At 34.6% G+C, this 25,034-nt stretch overlaps 1 long non-coding RNA gene across 1 annotated transcript; it reads right to left on the bottom strand.

The window, feature by feature from the left end:
• Positions 1–8,005: 8,005 nt before the first annotated feature.
• On the bottom strand, positions 8,006–15,892 carry LOC131828102 (uncharacterized). Its single transcript, XR_009352233.1, has 4 exons — positions 15,711–15,892; positions 14,633–14,672; positions 12,736–12,828; positions 8,006–8,100 (listed from the first exon to the last, which is right to left on the bottom strand). It is a non-coding gene; the product is annotated as an uncharacterized LOC131828102 (long non-coding RNA).
• Between the last annotated feature and the right edge of the window lie 9,142 nt (positions 15,893–25,034).

Raw genomic sequence — 25,034 nt, 5'->3', positions numbered from 1 at the left:
GTAAGAATTTTAACATCATTTCACTCCTGATGGATTGGTCATATGTCAAACATTGCACCAAAGCCACAGTAGCATCAATCCACAAGAAAATTTCTGAAAATAGAAAATGCAGTAAAGTTAATCAAATATTCAAAGCAAAAGTATGCAATATATCTGGGGTTTATAAAATATATAGAGGTGAGATATATAAAACAAGAAAACAACAAAGAAAGGCTAGATATTTACCCCTAAAATATTAGTCTATTCTACATGGAGTATTATAATATTGTACATAGACTGTGGTAAGTTTAAGATGTGTATTATACCTCTAGAGCAATTATTAACAAGCTAAAACAAAAAGTAAATCTTATAAGCCAACAGGGTAAATAAAATGAAATCATTAAAAAATGCTCAATAGTTCAAAATAAGGGAAAAAGAAAAAAATAGAAACAAAGTAAAGATAAGTCAACTAGAAAACAAATAGTAACAGAAGCTTTGAATGTAAACATATTAATAATTGCATTAATCCAAGCATTGTATTAGAGATTATAACGATAGAGCAAATGAAGAACCAATCATATACTATTTATAATACATGGTTTTTAATCATAAAACACAGGTACATTAAATGAAATAGAATAAAAACATGTACTGTTCAACCTCTGACTACATGAAAGGTGAAGTGATTATATTAATATCATGTAGGTAAGACTTCAGGATGAGGACTAGTACCAGAGACAAGAAGATTGATCAGAATGATAAATGTGTGTAGTCATCTGGTAACAGAGCTTCACAATAAATGTGCAACAACTGATATAAATGAAAGAAGAAACTGAAACAATTCTATTTGGAGATATTGATACTTTTGTCTCAAAAATTACTAGTTTATGGGTTCTTGGCTGGCTTAGTGAGTAGATTGTGCAATTCTTGATCTCAGGATTGTGGGTTTGAGTTCCATGTTGGGTGTAGAGATTACTTAAAAATAAAATAAAATAAAAAGAAATTATTAGTTTAAGTAGAAAAAACAGTATAAATAAACATGTGAATAATATTAAAAACCAACTTGACTTAATTAACATTTAAAGGACACTGCCATTTCCACCATCAAAACCAAAATACAGAGGGGCACCTAAGTGGTTCAGTCAGTTGAGCATTGGACTCTATTGTTCATGATTTCAGGGTCCTGAGATCAAGCCACTGAGATGGAGACTCACACTCAGGGTGGAGTCTGCTTGAGGTAATGTCTCTCTGTTCCTTTCCCTACACTTATGCTTTTTCTCTATCTCTCAAAAAATAAATAAAATAAATCTTAAAAAAAAGAAAAAAAAACCTAAATGCATATTCTTTCCAGGTACACATGGAACATTCACTAAGATAATGTATATGGTAGGCCAATAAATTTAATGACATTTATATTATTTACACTAAGAATATAGAGACTATATGCTTTCCTTTAAGACTGAAATAGGCAAAAATGACTCATCTTACTACTTGTATTAATTAAAATACTGGAAGCCTTACCTTGCATATTAATACAAGAAAAAGAAATGAAATACTTACGTAGTGAGCCTGGAGAAATAATACTGTATTTCCTTGGAGAAAGGATATTCTTGTACATATCCTAGGAATCTACAAACTACCACTAGAACTAATAATTTCTAAGATAATGGGAAGTAAGGTCAATATACAAAAAAAAATCAATGCATTTCTATAATTTAGCAATGAATAATCAGAAAAATAAAATTTAAAACTAATTAAAATCTCAAAAAAATTTAAAAAATGGATAAATTTAACAAAATATGTGAAAAAATGTATCCCAAAGCTATTAAGTAATTAAATGTTCCATGCTTTGGAAGAATAATTGTTAAGATGCCAGTTCTCCAGATTGTTCTATCAACTTAATGTAAACCAAATAAAAATTTCAACAGGCATTGTGTGTGTGTGTGTGTGTGTGTGTGTGTGTAATTTGAAAAGCTGGTTCTGAAGGTAAAGGATATGGAATAGCCAAACCAACCTTGAAAAGATGACCAATGTTAGGGGGACAGATACAACCTGATTTAACATCTCTCTAAAAAGATAAGATAATCATGATAACATGATGTTGATAATGGAGATTCATCAATCTAACAGAATATCTGTAGGGTTGATTGATTTCTGACAATGGTGTCAAGGTAATTCAATGGGGAAAACACTCTTTTCAAAAGATGTGCTGGAAAACCTGGATATCCGAGTGGAAAAAAAAAAAAAAAAAAGAGGTACGTCTTAACTTTTTTGTTTAACCACATGTGGAAAAATTAATCCAAAACAGATCACAGAACTAAATGGAAAAGATTAAATTATAAAACTCTGCTAGAAAACATAAGAAAAAAAAATTCTTCATAGCCTTAGGGCAAGCAAATATGTATTTGATAGGAAAAATTCATTAATCATTAAATAAAAATGATAATTGAACTTAGAGAAAATAAAATATGCTCTTCCCCAAAAAAAGCATTGCTAAGAAAAGAAAAAGAAAAATTATTGCCTAGAGAAAAATTTTCACAATGTATATGTATCTGACAAAATTTTATACTCAGAGTTAAAGAGACAAAGAATGCTTAGAAGGATGAAGCATGAGAAATAACACTTCACAAAAGAAGAAATACAAATGGCCAGTAAGCATATGGCAATATGACCAAGATCGTTAGTCACCAAAGAATTACAAATCTGAACAAAATAAAAATCTCTGCATACCCAAAGGAATACCAAAGACAAACAAGCAAATACAACAAAAAATGAAACCTGAAAATCAAGCATAGTGAAAATTTAGAGCAACCAGAAATCTTATACATTTCTGAGGGAAGTTCATCTATTTTGGAGAATAGTTTGCCAAAATCTTATAAAATTAAAACAACACTTTTCATATGACCTACCCACTTCTGGGTATTTAGCTAACATAAATGAAAACATATGTACACACACACACACACACACACACACACACAACTTCTAAATGAATATGCAAAGAAACTTTAGGAGTGCCTGTGTGGCTCAGCTGGTTAAGCATCTGACTCTCCATTCCAACACAGGTCATGATCTCAGCATCCTGAAATGGAACCCTATATTGGGCTCCCTGCTCAGCCTTCTCTCTCTGCCCCTCCCCCAGTTGTACATGTGCTCTGTCTCTCAAATAAATAAATTCCTTCCCCCAAAAAAAGAAAAAAGAAAGAAACTTTATTCATAATATTCAAAAACTACAGCCTAAAGTTTTATAAGCAGATAAATGAATAAATAAGCTGGTAAATTCATATGGTGGAAGACCATGGAATTAATTGGAACTCAGGGATAAGAGAGGGGTGACTACTGATATATAATGCAACATGGATGGATCTCAAAATTACTATGCTGAGTGAAATTAGCTAAACACTAAAAAATACATACTGTATGATACCACTGATGAAAAAATATAAATGAAGCAAAGTAATATGGTGGCATAAAGAAGAGCAGTGGTTTCTTGAAGTTGACTAGGAAAAAGGGATTGACTAGTTTGGGACACAAAGAAAATATCCTATATTAATTGTAGTGGTTACACATGTGCACATTTTTTTTCCATATGCTAATTTTATTTTATGCATATTATACATTAATATAGTTGATTTAAAACATTAAGCATACCAACAAAAAACGTCTCTACAAAAGGTAAGACTTAGTATCTTCTGTCGGTTCTGAATAATTTAACAATTGTTCTGATGCTTGGTATCCTTATTTTTTACCAATTTTATTTAGGTGAAATATATATAACACATATAAAGGGGGACCCAATAAATGCTGATTCACTTTTCTCATTCACTCCCCCACTAACTTATAAAAATATTCTAATAATAGAAATTGTGGCTTCTAATTTTAAAAAAAATCTTGCAATGATATGGATAGAACTAGAGGGTATATGCTAAGCAAAATAAGTCAATCGGAGAAAGACAAGTAACATGATCTCACTGTTATGAGGAATTTGAGAAACAAGACAAAGGATCACAGGGGAATGGAAGGAAAAATGAAACAAGATGAAACCAGAGAGGGAGACAAAGCACGAGAGACTCTTAATCTCAGGAAACAAACTGAGGGTTGCTGGAGGGGAGAGTTTGGGAGGAATGGGGTGGCTGAGGGATGGACCCTGGGAAAGGTATGTGCTATGGTGAATGCTGTGAATTGTGTACAACTGATGAATCCCAGACCTGTACCCCTGAAACAAATAATACATTATAGGTTAATTAAAATAATAAAAAAAAAGAAATTGTGGCTTCTTTACTTTTGTGATGACTCTCTAATAAATTTTGTCTTTTTCACAACTCTTCCCTTAGGTTATTAGACCATAGTCTGTGCTATCACCATTAAGAATAGTGTATTTTTCTAATGATGTACTATATGCTGGCTAATTGAACATACTAATAAAAAATAAGCATATTTGTAATCTGTAAATTATATCAGCTAAACAATACTTACACAAGTAGCTAGAACTGGGTTGATTTAAATTTTGATAACCAGGGGCGCCTGGGTGGCTCAGTGGGTTAAGCCTCTGCCTTCGACTCGGGTCATGATCCCAGGGTCCTGGGATCGAGCCCCTCTTCGGGCTCTCTGCTCAGTGGGGAGCCTGCTTCCCCTCCTCTCTCTCTCTCTGCCTGCCTCTCTGCTTACTTGTGATCTCTCTCTCTGTTAGATAAATAAATAAAATCTTTAAAAAATTTAAAAAATATTAAAGCAAATTTTGATAACCATATTCTAAGAAGTTTGAATCTAGCCATTTACTGATTTTTAAACTTGCCATTAAATATTTGCTATACACTATGATAAAGTTTCCTGTAGTGAAATAAGGGTGAAAAAGACATGATTACACCATCATGTAACTAACATTTTCAAAAAGCTATTGAAGATATGATGAAGGGAATCAAACAGGAGAATTTTACGGTGAGATAATTGTTTGAATGTTTTTCTAGGTAACAGCTAATTTATTATCTAGTTACTTCTGAATGTTCCTACATTGTTTTCACTTAGTAAAAAGAGTCAACAATTTATTGGTGGGAAAAATTAGCTCAATTTCTGTTTGTTTGTTTCATGAAGAACAAGCAACACTAGTGTATAGGTTGGTCCCACCATAAATTTAGTATTTATGTGTATGTCTACAACTATTTTCCTAAACATTCATATAAAAAAGCCACAAAAATAAAATCACATAGATCATTGCATATATCCCCAACTTTCTAATTTCTTAAAGATTAAAATAAGTCTTATGTGGTTCTACTCAGATCAGATACTAATTCTTAAAACTAGTCATGACTGGTGTCTTCAGCATGAAATCTCTTTTCTTCAACCCATTCAAGTTAGTCAAGTAAAGTCAAAGACTTTTTTCCCAAATTATCTGGAGAAAATCTGTTTACCCGAAATCAAACTTCTGATCACAACAGATGTTGATAATCCTTATAATCATACCAGATGCTAATTTTCAGTAAGAAATAGATAAACAACAATAATGAAAGTATGCATGATTGTAAAGGGTATTCACTTTACAAAGATTTAGATTTCTAGTTTTAATCTTTGTAAATTTCAACTTTTGAAAAATTGATTCACTTTACCACACTACGGAAAAAATTCAAAGTTTCTGTATGTGAATGTTAAAAACCTGTGATTTCTCAGATGAGTCCATGTTTACCAGAAGGACTCACCCAGGAAGGCCAGCTGAACATCCAGTGTACTTTCCCCTGACTGTGGTCAGTGAATCAGCAAGTGTTACAGGAGTTCAGGGTGAAATGCCAGGTGCTATTTCAACAGTCCTTCTTTCACAACATCTAGGGTGGGGTCACTCTGTTAGGCTCTGATAAGGTTACTGGAACTCAGTTCCTAGGGTAGTCAAGTTAACATCCTCCACACTCAGGCTCTCTGAATGTAGAAGGTAGTCACAGAGACCTGGTTCCCTTTTTTGGGCAAAAGGCTACTCAACCACAAACTGCTTATTAAACTCTGTCTGGAAAATATTATTCACTGAAATTATGTCTCAATAGCATAAAGCTTAATTTTGTAATTAACCAAACCATCTGGCATTGCAAGACTCTCTTAAGGCCATCCAAATGAAAGAACTTTTACTTGTAGAACCTTGCACAGAGTGATGTTTTTTGTAATGATTGAGAAGGAAATGGTATGAATTTTAAATTATGGCTGCAAGTAGATTGTCAACTTTTTTCTGCTTTTTGATAACTTACCCAACTCAGAACAAACCAAGTTCCTAAAGAAAACTGTCTACATCTTTCAGTGAATAGATTATTGCCCTTCCCATAAAATGTTTAGCTTCCTACCTTATAAAATAAAATTCATCTGAACATGGATGTTGTTGCAGCAAAGACTTGCCCATCTGTGTTTTCAGGGTGTGTGAATAATAGCAATATTTCCTTGAAAATGGATGGATAAATACTAAACACAGAACAATTAGTATTAATTGGTTATATAATTTATTCTTCCTTTTAGATTTCAAGGTTTTCTGTCTTGATGCATTTAGAACAAATGCAAATGCAGAGATCAAAGAATCAGGTATCTAGAAGGGATAAAACACTGTCAGTTGGGGATGCTTGAATCAGATTTGTATTAGTTGTGGACCTGACACCACCCAAAGTGCTCTGACCCAATAGCTCTGACAGGGTCTAAAAAACAATTTTTCAAGTTTCATGTTTTCATTTTTGCATGTACATTTTAAAAAGTATTAAAAAATTTTGTATTTTAAAAATTAAATTCTACATCCCTATCTGTACAATTATAATATATCTACCCAAAAGAAGTCACAGAAATGGAAAATTATTCAATTTATACAACTCTTTCCACATCTTACCATTTTATATCATTAAATTTTGGCACAACAGAGTCCATAGGAAAGAAGGGAGGAAGGAAGAAGGAAGGAAGGAAAGAAGAAGGAAGGAGGGAAGGACAGTTTTAATTAATACTTGAGTAGAACTTTCATTGTCAACCAGGAGATTTGGTCCTAGTTACCTATAACACCCTAAACTTAATATTGCAATGCCACTTGCATTTACATGGATCCTCTACTCCAGTGACGTGAATGGACAGAAATGCAGTTGTAGACACTGAAAAAGTTGGTTTTTATGGATCAGGTATTTTCTGATGACATTAGTCTAGGTCTGCCACCTTGCAAATGTTTGGTCCCAAGAAAGTGGTGATGTCATTATGTCAACACCAGCACATCTCAGTGTTGTTATATTGAATCAACCAACTATGGCCCCATATTGGTCTGTTTTCTATTCTGGCCTAACACCAGTTTGAAAATTCTTTTTGAATAATTAATGTCTTCAATATACACTCATATCTATTGTTGCTAAAACATAGCTGTTGAAAAAAACTCCAAAATTGATTTCTCATGCTGTGTTTTTAGTTTTTAAATTTTTTTTTTCATGAAATCTGTTTGCCTCTGTGAAGTACATCTATAATGGTATACCTTAGGTTTGGAACTTAGTTTTAAGTAGCAAATAAAGATCTTATGAACTTGAGCTAGATTGTCAAATTCTTTGGCTTTGAAGATCACTAAATTATTTTCCTAAAACAGAAATAATCAGTCAACAAAAGAGAAGTTATAATTCTACTCAGTAATATTAAAACACACAAGGAACACATTAAAATTGAAAGGAGTTATTAGGTATCTCAAAAGTACATATTTAAGACTTTCATTAGTAATAATTATAATGAAAATTAGCAATCCAATTCTTATGAAAAAGTTTCTAGCTATTATTGGTTATCTGAGAGAATTATTTTTTTAAGATTTTATTTATTTATTTATCTGTCAGAGAGAGAGAGAGAGAGAGACAGAGAGCACAAGCAGGCAGAGGCAGGGAGAGAAGCAGGCTCCCCACTGAGCAAGGAGCCCTATGTGGGACTCAATTCCAGGACCCTGGGATCATGACATGAGCCGAAGACAGCGGCTTAACCGACTGAGACACACAGGTGTCCCGAAAATTATTTTTAAAAAAAGAAAAATCTTCCCAATTCCCCACCTTACCTCCAGTTCCTTCAGAACTAATCCTTAATAAAAAATATGATGAACAAAGTAGTAATCCATTATGACCTTATGTTAATTATTCTCAAATAGGCGATCTGTTACAAGGGGGAGAAAAGACATTTTTGCATATTTAAGTGCTTATTTTGTTACTGTACAATATTGCCAAATTGCCCAGATTAAGCAATTTTCCCTTATGTTTTTAACTATGTTTTAAACTCTTGTAAATAAAGTTACAAATCTGTGAGAAGAGAAAGAAATTCTATCCATTTGCAATGGAATAAATAAAATTTTTGAAGAAAATAAAGACAATTAAATGGAGAGACTAAAATTATTGTTTAAAAATATCTCTTCTTATTATTGGACTATATATGCTGTAATTAGCAGCAGCCCTTATGTTTGTAAAATTGGTACAGATTGGGCTGGTTATATGCTACTGAGTCATCTAGTTTGGGAATTTACCAGTAACAGATCACTACAGTTCAACCCCCTTGCTCTACCTCCACACATATTTTCGAGTAGCTACAATCAGAACAAAAAAATAAATATTATAGAGTTTTGGGTTTGTTTAAGATTTAAATACCACTAGCAACCCAGGTCTAAAGTTGTGTATTATATCCCTTAATGCTTTCAAATTTTTCTGGTTCTTACGATTATAATATCCTGTCAAAAATGGATAGGATGTAAATCAAATTAAGTTTACCAAACAGAATTTTCAGATTATTCAAACCAATTATCAGGGCTTCCCTTCAAAACCCACCAATGACTTTATTATTTAATGCACTGTGAAGAGATATTTTACATTGGGCTTCTATGACATTGACTTCGGTAAAAGTTATCAGCTAGCAAAAGTGTTGTCTGTCTTAGGATTTAAAAGTCCTATTGAGGGCGCCTGGGTGGTTCAGTGGGTTAAGCCGCTGCCTTCAGCTCAGGTCATGGGTCCTGGGATCGAGCCCCGCATCGGGCTCTCTGCTCAGCAGGGATCCTGCTTCCCTCTCTCTCTCTGCCTGCCTCTCTGTCTACTTGTGATCTCTGTCTGTCAAATAAATAAATAAAATCTTTAAAAAAAAAAATAAAAGCCCTACTGATTAATTTCAGAAAGGAACTGTGAAAGAATTTTCTAAAGCTGGATCTTTTGTTGCTTAATTTTCATAAATTTATCTCTAATAAAACACAAAACCTGAGTTTTTGTACTTAGTTTCCAAAATAAAGCCAATGAAAATTAATTCAATAATTTAGTATTTATTCAGACCTTCTCTGAATATTTAAACATTTACACTCAGAGATAATAAACAAGTTTATTTTGGAATTAAAGAAATTTAACATAAATAAAGAAATTATGGGAATTACAATGGTTAATTTTTGTTTATTGTAGATAATTCCTTGACTATAATATTCAACTGCTTCGATTGTGTTTGTAAAATATATTTTCAGAATTTTTAAAAAGGTAACATTCTTGTTCTGAATACTTTTTGTTTCTGAGACCTTCCTTACTAGAAAGATAGGCTGACGGGAGATTAAAGGGAAACCCAGACTATTTCATACAGACAAGTTATGAGACTCTCTCTTGACAAGGGTCACTCTGATGATTTTAAACAACCTACTTAAGTAAGGTATATTATTGAATACCGCTAAATTTATAACTTCCAATGTTTTAGTGTCTCCAGGACCAAACCATGACAATTTACTTATTAGTAAGAAAAGTCAATGTAGTGTCTTAAAATAAGTGGAGTGGGCCTCATTCTCTCTAATCAAAGTTTTTGTTTTTGTTTTTTTGATATCCTGGACATGACTCTGAAATGTCAAACTTTCTACTCTACTTTATGAGCCTGTGTCAATTTGCACTGGTGATATTTCATTATAGATTCCATTTCCAAAACAATATTTTTTATTTTCCCAGAGGGATTTTTACATTGATACTTATGGATCAGGCACCAATGATCTTATGTTTGTGGGTCTGTCAGTATGAGGCTCAATCTGTGATACATACACAGTCTGCACATTCTGTAGTCAACTAGAACTGGTCTCAGTTTTCTCATCAGTGAAATGGGTAATCCTTAATTCTACTGAGACCTGTAATTGAAAAGGAAATTTAACCTAGCTTTATTATAGTTCCCACATGATAGGAAGAAATAGATATGGAACAGGCAACTATATATGTTAATTTTATTATTTTTCTTATTTCTCTTACACCAGCAACTCAAAAGCAAAGTAGCAAAAAGCAGAATTCTAATTTGACTACATAAATTAATGTGGGTTTGCCCTCAGGTGGTAAATTCCAGTTCTAACAGCTCCACCCAGTTTGCAAATATGGCTAAGAAACTTACTTCTTTTTTCCCCCTACTTGTTCTGTTCTCTCCATCCATCCTTCATACCACCTTTCCCAAATTAACACCTCCTACCCCAACCCCAAACATTCTGGCTCCTCTTGATAGCTTATAAACTCTGTATCAAACACCTGTGTGCAATTTGTTCCAACAGAAAACACGATTTCTCTTCAGAAGCAAATAAAGCATATGGCATTTGATTCTCTAAGCACACTCTCAAATATTTTAAGCAACTTCTTGATTTTCATAATTCCGGCTTCTGAAGTGCTTCCTTTTTTTTTACCTCAATTTCAAAATTACTAGGTATCATATGATTATTGTAAAGCTGTGCATTTTGCAAATCAACCTCAATTATTATTAGCCTTTGCTTTTTCAGCAGGAGAAATAAATTCCCCACAGTGGCCATTCATTTGCCTCTCAGCATGATCTTGTCCCTAAAGAAACTTGAATCTGAATCTACTTCCTCTTTTCTGGTTGGAAAACAAATGTTTGATTTGGGGCAAGCATATATGTGGGTTTTATGCACAAATACAGGTAATAGCATGTCCCCGGCACCACTTTATCCATTAAAGCAATTTCAAATTCCCAGGAATGGGACCCGTTTCACAGGAAAGCAAAGCACTGGGGATTAGTAGGTAAGCAATTTGGAGGAGTTAGGAAATGCAAGTACTCCCAGTAACTGGCTGCACTCTGCCCTCATTCATTCCCTGCAGCTAGAAAGACTTGGGGGAAAGTTGCCAACCCATTAGCATTTCCAGAATTGAACATACTTTCTTGGAAATATCCTCTTCCCAAGATAGTATTATTGGAATGATAACAAGAAATATTGAGCCCAACTTTACTGGCTCACTCCAGGGCCATGGGGAATATGGTGGTTTCATTAGATCTGCTTCTGAGTCCCCTATGACAAAAATCTGAAAGGTGAAACACCTGTAGTTTCTTTCTTTTTTTTTTTTTTTTCTTCCCCTCCTTGACTTTCTCCTGCCAAGGAATCTTTGTACTGGCATTGGTGAAAGCATGCTGAGGGCCCATTATGCCTTCATATCCATATTCTGAAAGTCTCCTCTTACTCAGGTTAGCTCAGAGGTGACAGTCTTGTCACAGGACTCAGGTTGCTATGACTCATAACGAGAAAGAAGAAAAGAGAAAAGAAAGAAAAGAGTATTAGAACATTACATTTAATTGAAAGTGTAGTGGCCAGTTATGTAAGAAATAGAATTAAAAAAAACAACAAAAAAAGACTTCCCTACCCTGGGATAAGAGTGATTAAATATTTAAATATTTAAGAGTGCTAGCTAATAAGATGGTTTATAAAATATCTTTTGTTTTCCCTTCCATGAATAATTTTCATTCACTCCATTCCCCCCATAACGACATTATGACCTTGAGTGGAACCTGTTTTAGAGAAGTCATCCTAAAGATAAGTATGTGATCAATCTATGTTTAAAAATCTCTGGCAGAGCATGATTTCACAACAGACTATTTGCATACATTGTGAGAATGTAGGCCAGTAGGTTGTTCCTTTTATTTTTTAGTTCAAAAGAGTACAAGCATATTTCATATTTACAATAGAGAATACAATGTAAGTAGTGTTCCTTTGGAATTGTGCAGTGTTGTGGCCCTCAAATTTTTATTTGTTATTTGTGTTGATCAGTTCGGAAAACATTAGTTCAACTCTACAATTGCTGGTTCATCATGCTTGTAATTGTATGAGGAATGTATTCATTTCAAAACCCTCCTCAATAAGAGAAGGTTAAAAAAAAGTGAAACAAATGAATAACACCAGATTTTAATATGCTTGTTAGTAATATTACCGCAGTGGAGAGAAAAAATAATCACCTTGACTCCTTGTTTGTATTTTTGAGATCTTCAAAGAATCATTTGACATGAATTTGGGCAACAAGCCTGTTGATACCACCTGATATACTAAATTCATTTGAGTCAAGTGCAATGTAGACCACTGCCCAAATGCTAAATCCAGAACTGTCTCTGTCACAATTAATTTTTATTCTTTCTCTCTGTCCCATTGAATTCACAGCTAAGGACCATCCGAATAGACTATCGTTGCTCTTTGTAACTCTCTGACAGCACTTACATTAATTCAAATTAGTAAGCTTCTTTGGGAGCCCACGATGTAAAATGATGTATCTGATCTTTTGAAAAGCTTTTTTTATGTTTTGTGATATCATTATGACATGATGTTAAACATCATGGGACAGGTCCTACTGCCTATATGTCATTATACCTTTTGCCAAAGCCTGGAACTTCTTTTGTCAGTTGGCAAATTAGCTTGTTTCTCCATAGATTCTCAGGTATATGATGATTTCATTCACAATTCAGATAGGAGTTGACATACCCATTTCTCTGTTTATCCAACATCCCCACCCACCAGTCTATCATCCTTACCTATATCTGTTTATTAGAGTCTGCATCCTGTTTTACTGAAGAAACTAGTCTGGTCCATGTGACAGACTGACTTGTGTTTCTCAGTTTTAGGACCTGGAGACACAGAGAAGAAAAAGTATATTTTGTTCTTTAAAAAAGAAAAAAATACAGTAAACACGAGGAAAAGAAATGGAAGACAGGAAATCACACTGTGCACTTGGAGGCTGAAAGTTCATTTAAAGTTGAAGGCAGTCAATATTTCTTAAGTTGTATTTGTTAAGTTCATAGATATAACTAAAATTGCTCAAGCTTGACCAACACTATTTTTACAGCCCACCTTCCTTCTAGGTGGTACTCATTTCCAAAATCTTATCTTGGTTACTCTAGTCAATGGAGTGACTGGAAATGAATCATCAATAGCCACTCATGCAGGTTTCTTCTGGGAATTCACTTTAATGTGTAAGATAAATATGGCAAAACATGTTATGAGATGGAGCTATTATCTTTTTATCAAACAAAGGTCTAGACATGAACACACAGATTCATGTCTGCTCAGATGATAGGTTTGCTAAAAATGAGGACATAATTCTGTGTCATGGTATTTTAGTATGTTTTTCTAACTCTTCATTGAATAGTAAGGAAAATTTGCACCAGAAGGGAGGTACATACCAAGAATCTGACTCAGGAGGGTCAAGAAATTCAAATGAACCACCATCAACAAAAACAAGAAAAACATGAAATAGTAGAAATCTCAAGAAAAATGGTTTTCTTTAGATGATCATGCCATAATCCTACAGGTCATATTTGCAAACAATTTTCTTTGGATGAGTTCCTTCTTACCAGTTGTAAATCTACTTAGCACGTGACTTAAATGTATAATGATATCTTTACAGATGTTTCTTTTCCTGGACCAGGTTTTTGGTCATATATTAATGTAGTAGCAGCTTTAGAATTCAATGGAATAATGGAAATATCAAAAGATAGGATATGTCGGGCGCCTGGGTGGCTCAGTGGGTTAGGCCGCTGCCTTCGGCTCAGGTCATGATCTCAGGGTCCTGGGATCGAGTCCCACATCGGGCTCTCTGCTCAGCAGGGAGCCTGCTTCCTCCTCTCTCTCTCTGCCTGCCTCTCTGCCTACTTGTGATCCCTCTTTGTCAAATAAATAAATAAATCTTTAAAAAAAAAAAAAAAAAGATAGGATATGTCTTTGCTTGTATATTGACTGGTAACTGTGGTTAATTGCAGTTATCTTCTTAATGGTCTCTTAATTGTATGGTGTATTTCTTTTGTGTAATAACATGTAGGGTCGGGTTCATTAAAAAGTATTTTAGAAATATTTTATTGAGTATTTACTATTTTAAGCATATTAATGTACATTGCTTCTATTGTACTTCATTATACAACAAATAGGTCAAAATTATTGCCCATGAATGTTTAGCCTTAGAGAGACTAAACATTCAAAGCCACACAATTAGGAAATTATACCACAGAATTTAAACTCAGTTGGCACAGATGTTAAGGCCAGTGCTCTCTTCATCACACAGAAAGGAACTTACTAAACATCACAGGCATCATCTTAGGACATAGCCCTGCTTGGCTCCTATAAGATTTGAGACTTACAAATTTTTGTTTTTTTATAACTATCTCACTGTCTATTATAGATTCAATGTTTATGTCTCCCACAAATTCATATATTGAAGCTCTAAACTCCAGAGTCATGGCATTGAAAGAGAGGGCCTTAGGATTAGGGCTAGATGAGATCATCAGAGTGGGCCTTTCTAAGGGGATTAGTGCCCTTATAAGGAAGAACACCAAAGAGCTTACTTGCTTTTCTGTTCCCACAAAGAAGAGGACAAGTTAGCACACAGGGAGATGGTGGCTCCCCACAAACCAGAGGAGACTTTGGAAAGAAACCTACCTTGCTGGCACTTGGCACTTCGGTTTCCCAGGTTCAGAAACTGTGAGAAATAAATTTCCATTGTTTAAACCACTCAGTCTATGGTATTTTGTTGTCATAGTCTGAGCCACATAAGACACCATCTCATCTGAACCAAACTGACTCCAATCTCATTTTAAGAATTAACATGGAGGAGAGGAGGCTGGTGGAGAGGAAGATCCATTTCCTTCTTCAAGGAAGATATATTCTCTATTAATATAAGAGGCACTACTGCTTGCTCCATATACCAATGACTCTTCTCTTAACCCCCATCTTAAGTCCAGGGTTTATTTTTATGATGTTCATATATCCTAAAAAATATTCAGTCAGTAACATTCTTATATCTTTTTAAATATTCAAAAAGTAATAAATTGATGACATTTTTATCCCTCCTTACTCTATTCTTGATTTGTAACCAAATATCAAACTCAAATGTCAGAAAATTTCTGAGGTTCTCTTTCCAGATTTTTTCTCCAGCTATTATCAGTTTGAGAAAATAATCACCCATGAACTTATGACATTGATGAAAAATTTAGCAAAAGCCTCAGCTCTCTTCAGAATATCAGAGACAACTTGCACGTAACTATTTCATTCATATGATTTTAACTTTCAAAACAAAAATAGGCGACATTCAAGGTAATTTTTAGGAATTAAGTGATGTTCATTATTTAAAGTAAACTCAACTCTTTTTGGTAACAGGAGTCGAAAAAAATAATAAGCATTTAAAATTCTACAAATAGAGCCTATATCATCCTTAAAAATCGTTCATTTTGATAACAATAGTTTTATAATTATAACCTAATAAGCATCTCAAGGCATCCTATCATAAAATCAATAAAGTCAATATTATAAATTCTTAGAAACAAATTTAAAACAAAACTTAAACAAAAAGAAATAAGACCTGGAAACGAAATTCCTGAACAAAGGCACGATAAATAAAGGATATGGGGGATACTTGGATAACAAAGTTGTTTTTACCAGAATAAGCGTCAAGCATGTGAGAAGAAATTCTAACTAAAATGACAGGAAAAACTTTGCTGAGACAGGAGGTAAAACTCACCACTGTCATATTGCTCAACTCTTTCTGGAGTCCTACTTCTGCTTCTCTTTCTCCAATTTATTTAAGGTTTTCAAAGTAAAGGACAGACAATCCACTGATATTTTCCAATTTAGCTAGCAGCTCACTAGACCACTGGAAGCACTTTCAATTGAGTGTGCTTAGCTTCTAAATATGCATATTAAAGGATCTGTTGTGGCATGGCGATCACATGGAACAGTGAGATGGCACATTCCAGGTCCCCTGGACATAGTAGTGCACTGCCAGAGCCAACTGGAAAGGCTTGACCACTTTCCTTGCAATGACACATTATTCTCTCATCTTCTATTCAAAATAATCTCTAGTTGTAAGAGTAGTATGTTCAAATATGGAAAGTCAAGAAAAATGCAAAAAAGGAGAAAAGTTACATTCTCTTTTGTATATTAATTTTATTAATTTTGAGTACTGTTTTACTATTAAAGCTGCTCTCCTTTTAAAATGATGTAATTTCTATATCTAAACCCCTCCACTTCCCAATGGTCAGTACTTTTTTTTCATCAGCAAAATAACATCTTCTGGAATAGAAAATAGCATGATCTTTCTTTTCAAAGTTACCTATTTTCCCTTTCCTATATTATAAAGCTACAAACTAATGTCTTATTATATATATAATACACATTTTATTGTTTCCATTAAACTTGAACATACATATGTACACACACACACCCATATATATATATATATATATATATATATATATATAAAAAGATATATACAGTGCCAGTAAGCTATCTAATAGTGTAAAACTTACATGGATGATTCTTTTCTATCATAAATTCAGAAAGAAGGTTTTTCTTTTTCTAAATATTATTCAATGTATTCATTTGAATATTTTATTGCTTAGAATGTGGATCAAAACAAAAAATAAATAAAATCATATTCTAAAATCATTTAATCGTTTCAAAATAAAGTAAATTCAGAGACACTGGAAGAGGCAAGGTCTTCATTTTCAAAGTAGAGATGAATTTGCTGAACTCATTCCACAAACACTAATCATTGTTATTATTATTTTTTTAATGTGAAATAGAATTATAGATAATCATAGTGGAATAATACTGAGTTACTCCATAAAGAATGTCCCAACTTCTATTAAAAACTTCTTAATGAATGTGCCTGAAGATACTCAGGTGCCACAAACAGAATGCAGGTGTATGGAAGTTTGAACCTATCCTTTAAGGAAACTTGTGGGACAGGGGGCTGTTGAAGTCCCTTGGGCCAGATGTTTGGAACCACAGGCAGTCTTCCCTTTACTTTAATCTGTCACACAAATATCATTTTTCATTTTGTTTTGTTCTGTTTATGCTGTTATGCTGTTTATGCTGTTTATGTTCTGTCTAAGAAAAGGGTTATAAAATTGTGCTCCTTTTTTTTTTAAGATTTTTATTTATTTATTTGACAGAGAGAGAGATCACAAGTAGGCAGAGAGGCAGGCAGAGAGAGGGGGAAGCAGGCTTCCTGCTGAGCAGAGAGCCCGAAGTGGGGTTCAATCCCAAGACCCTGAGGTCATGAGCTGAGCTGAAGGCAGAGGGTTCAACCCACTGAACCACTCAGGTGCCCCAATTGTGCTCTTTATTAAGGAAAAAAAAAAAATCTTCCTTACCAGATCTACCTTAGCGGGAAGAAAGTATTAAACCTGTAAGTGTTTGGGAGTCTGCATGAATACTGAAACAACTGTGTCTTTAAAATTCTGAACTTACTTTTTTGTTTACCTAACCTCTTTGACAAATCCACATGATCTACCAAATGGTCTGAAAATTTCATGTAGGCACCATCCTACATGCAGATGGCTTGATCCCTGTTATTTCTCACATGCCTTTACCTACATCAGTTCTATTCCATCAGGTCAGTGTCTCTCGGGTGACTGACTAGTAATTTGACAAACCATTTGTGGTTAAGTGGTTTGATGTGTTAACTTACTTAGATAACATTTGCATTTTAACAAGGGCTATCAATTCTGCTGGATGGTAAGGAGTTCGTATAATGCTTATTTGCATAACCACTGGACAAAATGCCTGGTTCATAGCCGGCACAAAATTTTGTTTGTTTGTCTGCTTTTTAATGAATTAATTGATGCCCTCTAACAGATAAAGATAATTGTAGCAAAATTGTAAGGTCCTTAGATTCATAAGGACTTATTATGTATCTGTCCCATCTATAAGGTCAACAGTGTTGGTTTAGAACAAGAATATTTTCATGGCAGAAGGAAAGAGAATTTACAGATGTTTGAGAGATAAAGATAAGTAGTTTTAAAACTATCATGTCTAGACTGGACAGTGTGAGGGAAATATTTCTTTGGCATTCTTCTTAAATGATTCCAATTCACAAGAATAAAAATCATGTTAATCTTTTCATTCAGAGCATTTTTGAAGGGTTTGTACTATGTTCAGAACCAGTAAAAGTAAGATATGTCAACTGGTGAAGACATAAGGAATCTTTCCCCTTTTGTTTCTTTGCTATTGTGACACATTTTATTTTGAAATTAAACTTTTCACATTTGGATGGGAACAGAGTATGTTCTTTAAATTCTGGTAAGGAAAACATGCAGGATGGCTTTGGATTAGAGGACATAAGGTATTTCTCTCAGTAGCAAGCCAGTTTTCACGAGGGGGCGGTTTGCTCCCAGCACCCATCTGCATGCGTGTGAACAGACCTTCCACCAGGTGTCCACCCCAAGCACACACAGATGTAGAACAAGGAGAAGGTGTCCCCAGTGAAGAGGAATGGCCCTATGATAAATTACAGAAACGTCATGTTCTGGCTGGAAATTTCACTAAATTAACTAGAAAGGGAGAGCAAATTACACTATGAGTCATTATACATAAAGCATCTCTTAAACATAGGTAGAATTTCAAATAAAAATGGACTTGTTAAGATTGTAATTATTGTCATAGGCATTACCTTTAGCAGTAAAGGATACATCAAGAAGTATAAGGCATAATTTCTGTCTTCGAAGAGTGAGCAATCTATTTAAGGATAAATATGTTGTATCATGAAAAGAAAGGAAATAGTTGACTGCAATAAGCATTTAAGATATATTTCAACAGGTGGTGCCATATAATTGTGTATAAACATTTCTCCTTAGGTGGTAGGAATTACTAAATGCTCTTAGAAAGTGAAGCAATACATGCAAATAGCAGAATGGACAACCAGGCAGTGGTAGATAGTGGAACACAATGGTTAGGAACACAGGTCCAGACTTTACGACTTATAGGAAAAAAAAAAAAGAAAATTATGGAAGGAAGAAAACTATCAATGGGAACTAATGCAGGATCTGGGAGTAATAATAAATGCCCCCCTTCCGAGAAATAGGCAATATTTGTGTTATGGTTTTTGGTTTGAATGTCACCCATCTTTCCCCCCAGTAGACAGTGTTAAATCACTAATGGACAGATTTTCTTAAGGGAAATGGAGTACATTAAAACTAGGGCAGGTGATATCCTTAGACCTAAACCTGAGGTGCTCCACACTTTGGATGTCCTCATAAACAGAACAAAGATGTATTTAATTATAGATGAGTGCTTCTGGCCCCCAGCAATGGCACAGTAAGACCCATAATCTTGAAGGTCCACTTTGTAGCCCTAAACCATTCTGGTCTCAAGGGATTGCTCTTCTACATCTTTTGCCTTATGCCTTTGAAATCAAAGGGAATTGCATCTGAATGTCCTAAAAATGTAAGGCGTTTGTTCCTCCTGATGCCAGAGGATAGTGCTTCAGAGAGTAGAAAGCATGAACAGTGGAAACACCTGGTAAGAGGAAAGACTAATTAACTTGTCAATTCTTCCTCTCAGAGAGCATACATGCAATACATGTTTTTTCAAAGTATTATTTCCCATGAATGTCATGTCTATTTTTGTACTTCTCTTCATGCTCTAATTTGAAGTTCTGGAGAGATTCATAAATTAGCAAAGCATTTGAAACTGTTGGCTCAATAACTGAGGAACATTTTTTGGTGTTAAATAATTCTAGGTTAACTTTTTTATATGTAGAGCCAGAGGTAACAAGATGATATATGATACCACTTCTTTAATCTGGGTTTGGTAAGCATAGTATAGAAGAATGGTGATAGCTTTATTTTTATAAATTTTTATAATAAAACATTCAAAATTTAAATTAATTTTTTGTTCTATTTAATAAGTGAACTTATAATTAGTAATTAAAACTTGTATTTGACTTTTAAGTTTAACAGATTATTTTGACTAAGAATAAAAATATTTTGGAAAAAATAGAAAATCTAATTTCATTTTTGTATTTTCTTTTTGAGAAATTTATATTTTTATGACATACACAATTAGTACACAGTGAATATGATGGCATTTTACATTTTTTTACATCAACATTACCATTATTATTAAAATTATATAAAAATCATGACCATAAAAACTTAGTGATTTAGCTGAAACTAAGAAATAAAAAATAAATTATATCAAATACTTTATTAATTCAATTATCTTTCTTTTATTAACCATATAAATTTACCAGTCTATCACAAAACAACCAGAAACTCAGTAATTAAATTCTCTTTGACATTTTACTTATTTTCAGTCATGGGGGAAAAAAAAAAAAAAAGAACATTGAGCACCTGGATGGCTCAGTTGGTTAAGTGTCTGCCTTTGGCTCAGGTCATGATCCCAGTGTTGTGGGATGGAGTCCCATATCAGGCTCCTTGCTCAGCGGGGAGTCCATTTCTCCCTCTGACTCTCCCCCCTCTCTCTGTAATAAATAAATAAAATCGTAAAAAAACAAAACTTTATAATGTCTTCAATTTTGTCCTAATTAATGTACATTTGACAAAGATGGAGAAAGCTTTTATTTTACAGCTCTTAGCTTGACTTAAATCTTTTCGATATTTAGATATACTGTTTGTGGGCCTTCATACACATTTTTGCCTTAGGCTTTGTGAATGTGGATGTGGGCTGACAAAAGCAAAAAGACATATATTTTAGATACTAGTGCTACTACTACTAATAATAGTTCATAATAAAAAATCCAAAATTCCCTAACCAAAATAATAAATGTATTAATCCTTTTACCTGAAAAATTTAATTTATCAAGAAAGTTTCTTCTTTTAGTCTTTATTTCTCTGTGTTGGTCTTTTTAGTGTCTCAGGGATACAATGCTGCTATATTCCAGTCCTACATTTTCTTAAATCTAAGTCCAGTAGAAAGAAGAAAACTCTTTTCTGGTTGTTTCTGTAAGAGTCCAGACATTTCTTTTATTTGACTCACTTAGTAGGAGTATGCCCATTAGCTGAGAACCAAATTTCTAACTTCACCCCTGAAACTCAGTTGGAACACTAGGCAGGCAACCTTGAATATGGTGGGACTGATAAATCCTTATCTAAAAGCAAAAGACAGTATTGGGAAAGGGATCAGGACTGCAGGTGGGGCAAGCAATTATTGCCTACTGATTACATTGGTTATACACCAATGAGCAATTATGAGAGAAAAGGAACACCTGGGTGGTTCAGTCAGTTCAGTGTCTGCCCTTCAGCTCAGGTCATGGTCCCAAGGTACTGGGACCAAGTTTGACATCAGGCTCCCTGCTGGGTGGGAAGCCTGCATCTCCCTCTGCCTTCTTTGCCTGCTGCTCCCGCTCCTTGTCTCTTTCTCTGACAAATAAATAAATAAAGTCTTTTAAAAAAAATTATGAGAGGAAAAACAAAGCTGACAAAGGAGAGGAAGAGGAGAGATTCAAGAAATATTAAGTGAATCTAGTGTACTATAAACAATGTGGATAGTTTCTGAGATTGTGGGTAAAGTCCTCCAAGACCTTCAGATTTCTTTTTTCAGTAATAGTATAGTCTCAGATAGGAAATAAAGACTAGTCAGTTTGAAGGGAAAATGATGAGGTCAGCATTAAATATCTGGACTGTGAGGAGTCCCTAACACTTCCAGGAGGAAGTGGAAGATGGGTATGTTCCTGACATTAGTTGATAGGTCTCTACTGGAGTTATACAAGGCAACTCTGGAAATAGATGGTCTAAAGACAGTGTGTGAAGAGTAGAAAGCAAAACACCTGCAGGTGGGACATTAGGGACCATCAAAATTAAGCAAAGGACAAAAGGAACCATAAAACTATTTTATGAGAGAATGGAAATGTTAACACCAGGAGAGGGTGTTTTCATAACAGATATAAATGATGCAGTTGAAAAGTCCAGGAAGATAAAGAAAGGAATCCTTTATCAATGGCTTTGATAATGCCAACTGCAGTGGAGTGGTTTGTATGGAAGTCATACTACCAGAGAGTAAAGAAAGAAAGGACAAGGAAGAATGGAAGGAATATAAGAAAATGTTATTACATGGGGCGCCTGGGTGGCTCGGTGGGTTTAAACTTCTGTTTTCAGCTCAGGTCATGATCCCGGGGTCGTGGGATCGAGCCCCGCATCGGGCTCTCTGCTCTGCAGGGAGCCTGCTTCCTCCTCTCTCTCTATCTGCCTGCCTCTCTGCCTACTTGTGATCTCTGCCTGTCAAATAAATAAATAAAATCTTAACAAAAAAAAAAGAAAGAAAGAAAGAAAGAAAAACAAAAAGAAGATGCTGTTACAAAGCTTAACTGAATGAAAATAGAGAAGTGGGGATTAATACATCATTTGACATTCAATTGTTTAGAGAATAGGACGGCTGATGGGTAGGAAGAAGAAGAGGAACATGGATAGAGGAACACAAGATACACTAAAAAATGGGAGACAACAAGAATCTGTTATAGAGGTGAAAGAGTGGGGCATTTCAATGACATTCATGAGTCAACAAACATCAGAACTGGGATGGGAACTCTGAATATGCTCCAAATTTAATAGCAATCTTCAAAATAGGTCTATTTACACTTCCTTGTGTTCTCTTCAAATCACTTTTGGAAGGGAGAGTGCAGAAAAGAAGGTGAGTTGAGGGTTTGAATGGATCTGGAAAAGGAATATACCCGCTCTGTACTTGTACTAGCTACCATATGTGACTCTACCTGAACAACAACATGCATTGGTACTTTATGATCTGTAATGAAAAAGAAAGAAAGTAATTTAACATAGTTTATGGTAAAACCAAAAACCAAACTCTGGACCCTGCATGACTATTCCTCTAGTTCTCTGGTATGAGTTATCAGAGAGCTACATGACTGACAAAATGTTCAAATATGAGCAATAGTTTAATTTATATTTTACATTGCTTCTACCAAGAAAAACACAAAAGACAATAGTGGAAGAAATTTCAGGCCTAGTGATAGGCAAGTGGAGAAACCTATTTATTTAAGTCAATATATAACGATTGGGTTTAGATATTTATCAAAGACATCATAAAGGGCAAGTTGTTCTCCCATATTAAAAGCAATAAAGTAAGCTTCCATGTCTATTCAAGGATCTACAACGGGAAAACAAATATTGTACCTAATTGCTATAGATTAAATGTTTATATTTCCCCAAAATTTATATCTTAAAACCTAACCCCTACTATGATGGGATTTAGAGGTGGAGCCTTAGGGATGTGATTAGGTCATGAGAGTGAAGCTCTCTGAGTGGAATCAGTGTCTTTATAAAAGAGATCCCAGAGAGCTTCTCCCCGCCTTCCATGATGTGCAGACACAGTCAGAAGGTATCTATGAACTACAAAATGGGTTCTCACCAGATACAGAATCTACTGTAGCTCTGATCTTTGCTTCTTAGATTCTAGGACTGTGAGAAAGAAGTATCTGTTGTTTATTACCCATCCAGTCTACAGTAGTCTGCTATAGCAGCCCAAACAAGTGAAGACATTAATCAACATTATTATCCATATTTTATTAATTTTAAGAATAACTTTAAAAACTTTTTGAATGTCTGAAATTGAGATGTTTTACAATTAATGCTAGGTTACAGTAATGGCGTGATTTAAAATTGATAAATTAAGGTGACCCTCTCAGGTTCCCTGCCTCTTCGGGAGCTCAGTATTATCACTCAATAAACTTTACTTTGCTGCCCACCAATAAGTGAATGAATGAATAAATTAAATAAATAAAATAGGAGCACCTGGGTGGCTCAGTCAGTTGAGCATCTGACTTCTAGTTTTGGCTTGGTTGTGATCTCATGTGTTGTGGGATCAACCCCCACTTTGGGCTCTGAGCTCAGCAATGAATCTACTTGAACGATTCTCTCCCTCTGTTCCTTCCCCCATGCGTGCTCTCTCTCTCTCTCTCTAACTCTTTTAAATGAATAAATAAATCTTAAGAATAAAATTAATAGATTAGATTTGGTACTTAGAGAAATTTATGTGGTAGGCTAGATTTAATTTTTAATAAAGAAAATATAAAGAGAGATAATATAAGAACTAAGGTTTGCCTCTCTCACTTTTATTTAGTCTCACAAAAAAAGAATATTCTTGGACCTGGGACACATCTCCCAAGGCAAATTTTCAAGACCCCTGCCCTCCTGATGCTCCTTTCCCATGCTCAAGAATAACCGACTGGTAGCTAATTTGGTTCTTTCTTTCTTCCTTCCTTCCTTCCTTCCTTCCTTCCTTCCTTCCTTCCTTCCTTTCTCTTTCTGTTATGTTAGTCATCAAACAGTACATCAGTAGATTTTGCTGTAATGTTCAATGATTCATTGAGTATAACACCCAGTGCTCCATGTAATCCCACCTTCCTTAATAGCCATCACCAGGCTCACCCATCCTCCCACCCCTTTCCCTTCTAAAACTCTCCATTTGTTTCCCAGAGTCCATAGTCTCTCATGGTTAATCTCGCACTCTGATTTCCACCCCTTCCTTTTTCTCTTCTCCTAATGTGTTCCATGCTATTCCTTATTTTCCACAAATAAGTGAAACCATATGATAATTGAGTCTCTCTGTTTGACTTATATCACTTAGCATAATCTCCTCCAGTCCTATCCAAGATGATGCAAAATTTGGGTATTCATCCATTCTGATGGCTGACTAATATTCCATTGTGTATATGGATGATACCTTCTTTAACCATTTGTCTGTTGAAGGGCATCTTTGCTCTTTCCACATTTTGGCTATTATAGATACTGCTGCTATGAACATTGGGATGCACGTGGCCCTTCTTTTCACTACATCTGAATCTGTGGGGTAAAACCCAGGAGTGCAATTGCTAGGTCATAGAGTAGCTCTATTTTTAATTTTTTGAGGAACCTCCACCCTGTTTTCCAAAGTGGCTGCATCAATTTGCATTCCCACCAACAGTGTAAGGGAGTTACCCTTTCTCCACAACTTCTCCAACATTTGTTGTTTCTTGCCTTGTCAATTTTTGCCATTCTAACTGGTGTAAGATAGTATCTTAAGGTGGTTTTGATTTGAATTTCCCTAA

This window comes from Mustela lutreola, chromosome 3 (genome assembly GCF_030435805.1).
Source record: "Mustela lutreola isolate mMusLut2 chromosome 3, mMusLut2.pri, whole genome shotgun sequence".
Lineage (NCBI taxonomy): Eukaryota > Metazoa > Chordata > Mammalia > Carnivora > Mustelidae > Mustela > Mustela lutreola.
The sequence above is the reverse complement of the archived record's forward strand: the minus strand, read 5'-3'. Positions and strand labels throughout refer to the sequence as shown.